A 9,400-nucleotide genomic window follows, 5' to 3' on the forward strand; every position below is an offset into this window, starting at 1 on the left:
AGTCCATGTGAGTATTGCTGTACGATTCACTGCTACTCCGCTCAAGCCACAGGGTCTTCAAGGTCCTTCTTCTTTGGGTTCAGGAAGGCAGCGGGACCCGGTTGGGGGGCAGGTATCTTTCTACTGAAGCAATGTTTCTCTGCTGAGGCAGAGCCTCCCTTCTGTCAAGTGTTTCTCTCTGGCCCATGCATGGCTCATCTTGCTGGAACAAGTCTTCCCAGCAGGAAAGGACCACTTCCCCTGCCCTGCCCCCTCTTTTTTACCAACAGGTTCCCAGGGATGCCTGTGATCCAGCCTCTTCCATCAGCCCCTTCTCAGGCCAGGTGATGACTTCGAATCTTTTTCATCCTCAGCCATGCCCTAATATCTAGCCCATATCTGTGACCCCCAAGTGGAGCACACAAATAGAATGTTCGGAGTGGGAAATAGTGGGGATCATCAAAAGACTTTGGGCAAGAGATTTTCCAATCCCAGAGCCGAATGTGAGACACACCGCCGATGATACTACGGCCCAGGAAATGAGCCCGCCCTTGGTTAGCTCCGCAGACTGCGTACATCAAAAGATGATCATGGTGAATAAATCTTTGAAGCAGCAAAGATTTTGGCACAGCTACTCCAAAGATTGTCCTCAGGAAGGATGAGAATCCATGAGAATTAAATAAAGGATGTGACCACGGCAATAAGGAGGGGCAAGGCGGTAGCTGGTGAATCCCCACATCATCTTCTCTGCACCCGGGGGCCGAGGCACAGTCTTCTTCTCATTGGTGCAGCAGGGCTTGGAGATGGCAGGGAGGAGAGAGGGAGGGGGCTAGCTCACACCAGCCACTACGAGTCACATGCCAGTGTCTCTGATAACACAATTCCCTTGGGATTTGGGGGCGCTTCTAAGGCAGTGGAATGGTCACAAAACCATCTACTGCTCAAGTCACAGTCCTATCTCTGTCTCTTACTGACTTCTCTTTCCTTAACAGTTTGAATAAAGTCCATGCCATGGCTGGCATTGCCCTAACGAGGGTCACGTGTCCGTCACTGACTCAATCATTACGGTAAGGTCCAGGCCATATGTCCAAGCCAGAGATGGGGTCAGAACCATCCCCATCCCAGTCACGGGACTGACAGGGAGGAAGAGATGATTCCCCAAAGGAAAGGTAGGCTGATATTCCTGAAGGAAGAGGAGAGCCTGCTGGCAAGAAAAACAAAAAATTATATGCTGTATATTTAGAATAGTATACAGCTGTTTAAAAAGAATAAGGTCAGTCAGCATATGCTGATTGGGAACAATCTTCCAAGATAAATTAAGTTAGAAGAAAGCAGTATGCAGGAGAGTGTGTATAATGTATAACTCATTTGTGTCTACCAAGATGTGTGTGAGTGTGTGCTTGTGTGAACATTTTTGCAAGAATACACGAGAAACAGTGAACGGGTGTTTATCTCTGTACAGTGGCACTGGGGTGTGGATGGTGGAAAGAAGTCTCTGTTTATTTGTTTTCTGTCCTTCTGAAAGCTTAATTGAGTACCTTCACATTTTCATTAAACACCCACCAACAAGGTTCCACCTTTAAGTTGCGTTCAGTGCATCCGTGTTAGAATTTTTGCCTCATGGGATGATGGCTGCGTGCGTGTAATCTGTGACCTGGCTGAGGTTTTGACTGAGAGGCAATTGCCTGGGCTAGCCCAGTCTGGGCAAAGCAGAGCTCACTTCCATGCGCCTTGTTCAGGAGCAGAGGCTGCTAAGACCTTCAGAAGGAGAGGGAAGCAGAGGGCTTGGCTCTGAGAGCGCAAGTTGGGGGACTTTACCCCTTTTTGGAAACAGAGGGGGCCTAGATTTGGGATGCAAAGGGTCTTTGGAGGGATTTCAGGGCAGCTTCAAGCCCACCGGGGCCCTTTTTTGGCACCCTGGTCCCAAGGAGTTTGCTTAGGCCATTAACACCACTTATCAGTATAGGGCGATTACTGTTTATATCTAGTTAATGCGTAGCGGGCACATTCTGCAAATCACCAAGATGTGTCAGATCAACTCCCTGGTGTTGTTTCTGAGTCCAGGGAGAGTGGGCTCTCCTCTGTTCTGACTCCATCAGGTGCCACTCAGGTACTCGGGCTACCTGCTCACAACTTTACAAAATGGGGAGACAACCTTGATTCACCATCCAGGAACTGCCAGCCATATTCACAGACACCCATTTTCCCCAGGATACATGAAAATCGAGTCAACGGGAATAAAAAATTCCTCCTTAAATTCATTCAACATTTATTGAGCCATGGAGCGCCTAGGTGGCTCAGTCAGTGAAGCATCTGCCTTTAGTTCAGGTCATGATCCCAGGATCCTGGGATCGAGCCCCCGTGTTGAGCTTCCTGCTCAGTGGGGTTTAAAAAAACAATTATTGACCATCAGTGACCTACTGGGTGTTGCGTGGGGGCTGGGAATACAGAAGTTGACGGTGTGTCCAGTCCTGGCCCTCAGAACTTCCTGATAAGGGCCCCACCAGCAGGTAGAAGTTGACCTTTTGGTGGTCTCTATTTCTCTTTAGAGAGACTCAGGTCTCTCCTGAGTGAGAGACCACCAGGTCTCATTCACTATGAGGGTGAGTGCCCCGGATACCAGCTCTGAGAGTGACAAGGCAACTGTGTTTAGTATTGCCTGATGGAACCAAAGTCTGCAGTCAAGAAAAGCTGGTCTTGGCCAAAAGATGGGCTTTTGGATGAGAATGATGTCTTCAATAATGATCCTGCCAAAAACCACTGCCTCATGCATTAGCCCGCTCCCTAGAGGGTAATAGGAACCAGCAAGTGACAGAAAACTAGACCAGTACAGGCTGGGGAAAAAAACCAAATCTGATTTTGTATTTTTTTCCTACAAGGACAAAAATAAACACTTTTTCTATTGCAAAATGATTAAATAGGATGTTTTCATGCAAACAATGTATACATTTAAAAAATGACTTTTCTTTAGACTTTGGTATACAGTATGTACTCCTAGTACTTCTTAATATATGTAAAATAAATTCTTATAATTTTTTTACAAAAGTAGAGTTAATATATTCTGCAGCTTGCTTCTTCTGTCATTTCATATAGCTCTATTGCATTCCTTTTTTTTTTTTTAAGATTTTATTTATTTATTTCACAGACAGAGCTCACAAGTAGTCAGAGAGACAGGCAGAGAGAGAAGGAAGCAGGCTCCTCACGGAGCAGAGAGCCCAATGTGGGGCTCAATCCCAGGACCCTGGGATCACAACCCTAGCCAAAGGCAGAGGCTTTAACCCACTGAGCCACCCAGGTGCCCCTATTGCATTCTTTTTTAACAGCAACATAGAATTCCATAAAGTATGGAGGTATCAAAATTATTATTACTTCATTATTTGCCTATTGGTGGACACTGAAATTGTTTCTAATTTTTTAATAGTACAAACAACACTGCAATGAACATTCTAGTACATACAATCTTGTGCCCTTGTAGGAGTGTTTCTGTGCAAGAAATTTCTAGAAGTGGAATCAGTGGGTCAAAACTTCTCTGAGATGATTCAACTTGATTTTGAGGTGAAGAACACTGTGTAAGCGGACAGTCTGCAGATCAGAGCGTTACAAAATAATAAACAGGATTAATAATTCAGAGTAACCTGTAAAGTTTGCCCAAGGGTGTGCTTTGTGGAGTTGGGCCCACCTAGTTGGAAATATTCCAATTGGTTTCCTCGTTAGGACAGGAAATGAGCGGAGCCGGATTCCTGAGTCGGTGTGTCCCCCTGGCATGAACGTGAGAGAAGTTTTGATGTCAGCATCAGGATTAGCCATGAACTGAACACATCAATGGATGCCACATGAGTTTGGGTCATACAGAGCCAGAGACACTTGGAAGCACCAGCCCTCAACTGGGGAGTGCAATTCTGAAGAGAGAACAGCGCCCCCAGGAGGCCTTTGGATGTGAGCACCTGTGCTCACCCATCGGCACTGATCTCTCTGCCACTTTAGGCAATGAGCTGGGGTGGTCAGTTTCTAGCTGATTCTTAAACTCACCTAGAAATATCTGCGGTCGAAACCTCCTCTTTTTTTTTTTTTTTTAAGATTTTATTTATTTATTTGACAGAGAGAGATCACAAGCAGGCAGAGAGGCAGGCAGAGAGAGAGGAGGAAGCAGGCTCTCTGCTCAGCCCCATGCGGGACTCGATCCCAGGAGCCTGAGATCATGACCTGAGCCCAAGGCAGCGGCTTAACCCACTGAGCCACCCAGGCGCCCTCGAAACCTCTTCTTAAATAAAATTAATACAACATACCACAATAAGACTCTGGGTGACTCTTAGTGAGTCTGAGTATGTCTTAGTGTTTTTCTCTTGTGAGTGACCAAAGGTCCACGGTCAGCAGGCGTGTGTGGGTGAAATTTCGGACAATGGTGTAGAACATTCCCTAACCTAGTGAGCGGAGCCTGGCTGCCAGTTCTCACTGCACTTTTGCTGTTGTCCCAAAATCACTGAATAGTCAGCAATGTTCCAGAAGTGATAGGAGGTAACACAACTGTTTGGAAGTGATAGGAGGTAACACAACTGTTTGGAAGAGGGTCCTGAGATAAGAAATAAAACAGCAGACAAGGAAAATGTGGTTCTGGAATGAGAATAAGCACAGGAAAAGCACTGGGCTGAGACTTTTTTTTTTTTTTTTTTTTAAAGGAACAACACAGGAACCAAATAAACATCCCTATAGTCCAGGGTTTTTCAACTTCCAAACTGTTGACTTTTTGGTCTGGAAGATTCTTGTCAGGCGGTGGCGTTGGAGGGTTGGGTCCTGCGCACTTTCTATCCACTAGATGTCACAAGCAACCCCAAACAGTTGTGACCATCATTAATGTCTCTTGAACTATTGTCATTTTTGAACTCTTGGAGATTCAAGCAGCTCTTGGGCAGTATCTCTCTGGAAGACAAGCAGCCGCTGTGGACTCTGTCCCTGACCGCAGGAACCACTTCGGACTCTTGTTATTACTTGGTATTTTCCCTCATCCTGCCCTGGGGCCTGAATTCAGTTACCACGGGGCAGACGGAGTAGCCAGTATGGAAGGGGAGCGGCCTCGGAGGACCAGAAGCCCCACAAACAAGAACCCCAGAACTTGGTTTCTGGAGCAGCAGCGTGTGGTTGCAGGGAACCCTTCCAGAGAACTGCAGACTCCAGCGCGGTCGTACCCAGAGGGAGATTGAGGGAGAAACCCCAGGTGAGGGCCGGTGTGGAGAATCACAGGAAACTTCCTGCGTCGTCCAAGTATTTACTGAGCACCTGCTTCGGCGGTGTAAGCTGGAGTGTGCGTGGGGGCGGGAGTGGGGACCGACAGTAAACGGACAGTAAACCTATCAAGGTGGGGAGCCACTCGGGTGCTTCCAGGAGACTGTTCTTGCGGTGGAGTCTTGCAGTTCATGCACAGCTCCCGCCTTGGGGGTGGCCTTGAGCCCGGGGTCTGTGCCTCAGGGGCCCTGCTCGGCCGGGACCTGCTCTCTATTCCTCTCAGGGCTCGCGTCCTGCCGGGACTTAGCGCTTCATCTAAAACCCGACTACCACCGGGTTAGCGCGGCGCAGGGGCAGGGGGCCCGGGGGCGGAGCTGCACTCCAGAGCCACGCCTCCGAGGGCGGGGCCCCAGACCGCGCCGGCGCCCGCCCCAGCCGCCCGGCGCCTGCTCAGTCCCAGCCGCGGACCCCGCCGCCGGGAAGGCTCCCGGCTTACCCCTTTCCGCCTCAGGCATCCCGGCCGGGAACGCGGAGCCGCGACCTCCCGCGCTCCCTTTACACAGGATCGCCCTCTAGTGACAGCAGGGTATACTGCTGCGTTCAGACGGGAAACCCGCCGACGTTCCAAGTTTGGAACGTTCTGGTTAGTGCGGGAACGCTTCGGGGTGGGGACTGGACCCACTCCCAGGCCCTGTGGGGGGAGGCAGACGGGTGGCCCTTCGCCTGTCTGCACCCCGCAGCCCGGGGCCCCAACGCAGAGGAAGGGGGAACCTGGGCCACATCTAAGGAAGGCCCCGTGTGAACAGTGCCCTGGTCTTCAAAAGAAGGTGCCCGCGGCGCCAGTGAGGTTCGCTCCGAGAGCCCACACTTGGCAGACGGCCTGTGTGCAAGTAGGTCTGGCTTAGGAAAGCCCACCCTCTGTCGGAGCGGGGAAGGGTGTTCAGGGAGACGGGGGGACAGAGGTGGGGTTCCACTAGCTGCGCTAGCTGCACCAGCTCCCAACAGGCCTGCCCTCCCAAAGTGCCACCTCCAGAGGACGGCAGCTCAGGGCAAAACTAGGTTCCTGAAACGGCCTCCGGCGAGCACCTCCCCCCTCCCCCCACTTGCCCTGGCTGCCCCGCAGACCCAAGGAACCAGCGCGCTCTGCAGCACAGGTGGGGACGAGACTCCAGTCGCCTATTTGTAGTCACCCCGAAACTTCACTAGGGGTTTTCTTGCATCCCTCCAGGTTGGCTTCGTGGAGGGAAAGGTTTACCGGACAGTACGGGCTCTGAACTCAAGTTGGGGAGCTCGCTACTGGAAAATCCGTACCCCCGAGACAAGTGATGGTAGGAAAAGAAAGGTGATTTTATTCGGTAAGTCAGCAGCTGGGAAGCTGGCGGACTGATGTCTCAAAGATGATCTTCTCCGTCCAAGCAAAGCCAGAGGGTTTTAGACTGAAAGAGGGGAGGGGAAAGAGGGGGGCTGCATGTGGAAAACTAGGTGTGCAGGGGTGTAGTCCTGTTGTTGGCATGATCTGGAACAGGCCTGTCGGCATCTGCGGCAGCTGACCTGACCTTCTGGGAAAGCCTGGTCCTTCATCCCCAAGGCCAGTGGTTTGCAAATCTCCAAGAAAGTTAGTCCTACTACAGACCAAGGGACTTAGGTCAGCAAGCAAGGAGGGCATATGCTTGAAGGAAGGTAATCCTTAAGACCGGTTGGCCGGCTGTTACAAAGGCACCCACCCCCTTTAAGGGACTAGCTTTTCTCTGCAAGCACTGTACTCCCAAAGGCGGATGCCGTCCCTCCCTGCAAGATCTTCTATTGGGAGGGAAAGAAAGTTCTCAGTAGGCACCACTCAATGAGCCCTGCAGATTGGCTTGGTCGGCCTGCTGGGGTTCTTTCGCTTTCGAATATGGGGCATTTAGCACCTCTTAGCCCCAGTGTTGGACCTTCGCTGCCGTTCTTGGGCAACAGGACAAATTCCCACCCATATGTGATCAGTGCCTTAATAGAAGCAGATGCAAACCACGAACAGAGAGAGCAAGCATAGCTGCCATGTATGTTTGTGCAAATTGCTCACTGCACAAGGGCACCTGGTGGTGGTAGAGGGGTGGGCACTGGGCACTGGGATCCGGAGCTCAGTCCTTACCTGATCACAGAGCGGTGCAACCTGGCAAGGGCTGTGTCTGCCCAGAGGAAGGGGAGCCCTCTTCAGATTCACCTGCTCTCCGTGAGCCCATCTACAGGGGCTACATTTTCCTTCTCAGGCACAAAGAGGAGCAGGCTGCAGCCCTTGGGGAGTTAGGTGGCTGTCTTTGGAGAAAAGGCTCCTGTGTGGAGCCCCAGCCCAGGATTCTTTGGTTTCTGTGGGCCACAATCACCTCACTTCTCCCACAAGTAGAAACTCCCTTGGAGGTCCAAAGTGTGTTAGCGGGAGAGCCAGACCTTTTCTGGTATTTGTGGTCTCCATCAGGGCACTGGTGGGGCACAATGCCAGTGCACTTATTGAAGCCTGGTTTTTGATCGTAAGGTTTTTCAGGTAAAAAAACACGTATTTGCACTGTTCTGTTGACTCTGGTCTGTTTCCTTAAGCCGAGCTGTGAACAGCGTGCCCTCGTTTCTCTTGTTCCCCAAATCCTTTAGGTGCAAAGACACATCTCTACACTGAAAGGTCGTTACAATCCCAGCAGACAAATGTTAAGGAGGGCCCAAAGGTGGGTTTATGTTTCTTCCATCTGGTCTATAAAATCTAGATGGTTAGGCACCTTTTGATGTTGGAAATGGGTGAGGTGTTTCATCCTGGCCCACCAGAGGACCAGGGAAACATACACATTTCCTCAGGGTGCTGCAAGGAAGTACTTACAGCCTGGGTGGTGTGGACCAAGGCAGTGGGTAGATGCGGGGGCAGGCGAGAAGTCCAAGATCAACCAGTCATCGGGACTGGCGCCTTCTGAGGGCTCTCCTGGCCTTTCTCCCAGCTTCCAGGGCTTTGCTGATGATCTCTGGTGGGTTTTGGCTTGTAAACACATCACACCCACCTGCCATTGTATTCACGTGGCATTCTCCCAGGATGCGTGTCTGTGTCCCGATCTCCCCTTTTCATAATCACCCAGTTATACTGGATTAGGCCCCCAGAACAGCCTCACGTTGACTAATGACGTCTCCAGAGAAGGTCCCATTCTGAGCTTCTGGGGATTGGGGTTTCAACATCTGAATTTGGGAAGACACAATTCAACTGATACCATTAAAAACCCCAAACAAGGGGCGCCTGGGTGGCTCAGTGGGTTGAGCCGTTGCCTTCAGTTCGGGTCGTGATCTCAAGGTCCTGGGATCGAGTCCCACATCTGGCTCTCTGCTCAGCAGGGAGCCTGCTTCCCTTCCGTTCTCTCTGCCTGCCTCTCTGCCTACTTGTGATCTCTCGCTGTCAAATAAATAAATAAAATCTTTAAAAAAAAAAAAACCCAAACAAGATGGCAGTAAAGCCCCTCTGCCCCCACATCTACCCACTGCCTTGGTGACAGGAAAAGGGATGTGGGAGGGAGGGGACATTCAGCTCATAAAAGCTGCAAAAAAGTTTTTCTTTCTGCCTCAGGTTTGTATCAGGATTGTGTCTCATCCCCAGATAAACAAATCCCCAAGACAGGCAGATAAGCCAGACAGTCTCTTCCTTATGTGTTCCCAGACCATAAGGGAGAGGGAGGTTTCAATGACCAGAAGAGGCTGTGAGCGGCCTCGGTAGCCAGAGACATGTTCATCCCTAGAGGGCCTCACAGGCCTGGCCTGCCCAAGCTGTCATGGACCTCACAGCCCCTTTGCCCCCTTGGCTTTTCAAATCATAAGTTCTCTTAATCATCATCGTGAAGGTCTCCTTAAGGTTAACCATAACTTAAATGCTTGTTTCAGTTGATGGGTTTTGCTTGCAGAAATGTCCTAATTCTGGCTGCAAATCAGTGTTTAAGTCTCCAGCACTGTGGCTGGAGGGGCTGTCGTGCTATCCCAATCATGGCATTTGAATTACTTAAATCTGTCACGTACAGAATCATCCGTCATCCCAGTTTGGGGCTCTGGTGAGGCAGGTGGGGAAGAGCCAGCCACTGACGGCCTGGGGAGGCTTCAAGGGCAAAGATGTGGTAGAATCAGGAAGCCGCTGGTCAGACCTTCAGCCTGTAGCCCAGAGGTCCTTACGTTGCCCTTTGTGGGTGGCCTGTAATCTCTGAAC

This window comes from Mustela nivalis, assembly GCF_964662115.1.
Source record: "Mustela nivalis genome assembly, chromosome: 12".
Lineage (NCBI taxonomy): Eukaryota > Metazoa > Chordata > Mammalia > Carnivora > Mustelidae > Mustela > Mustela nivalis.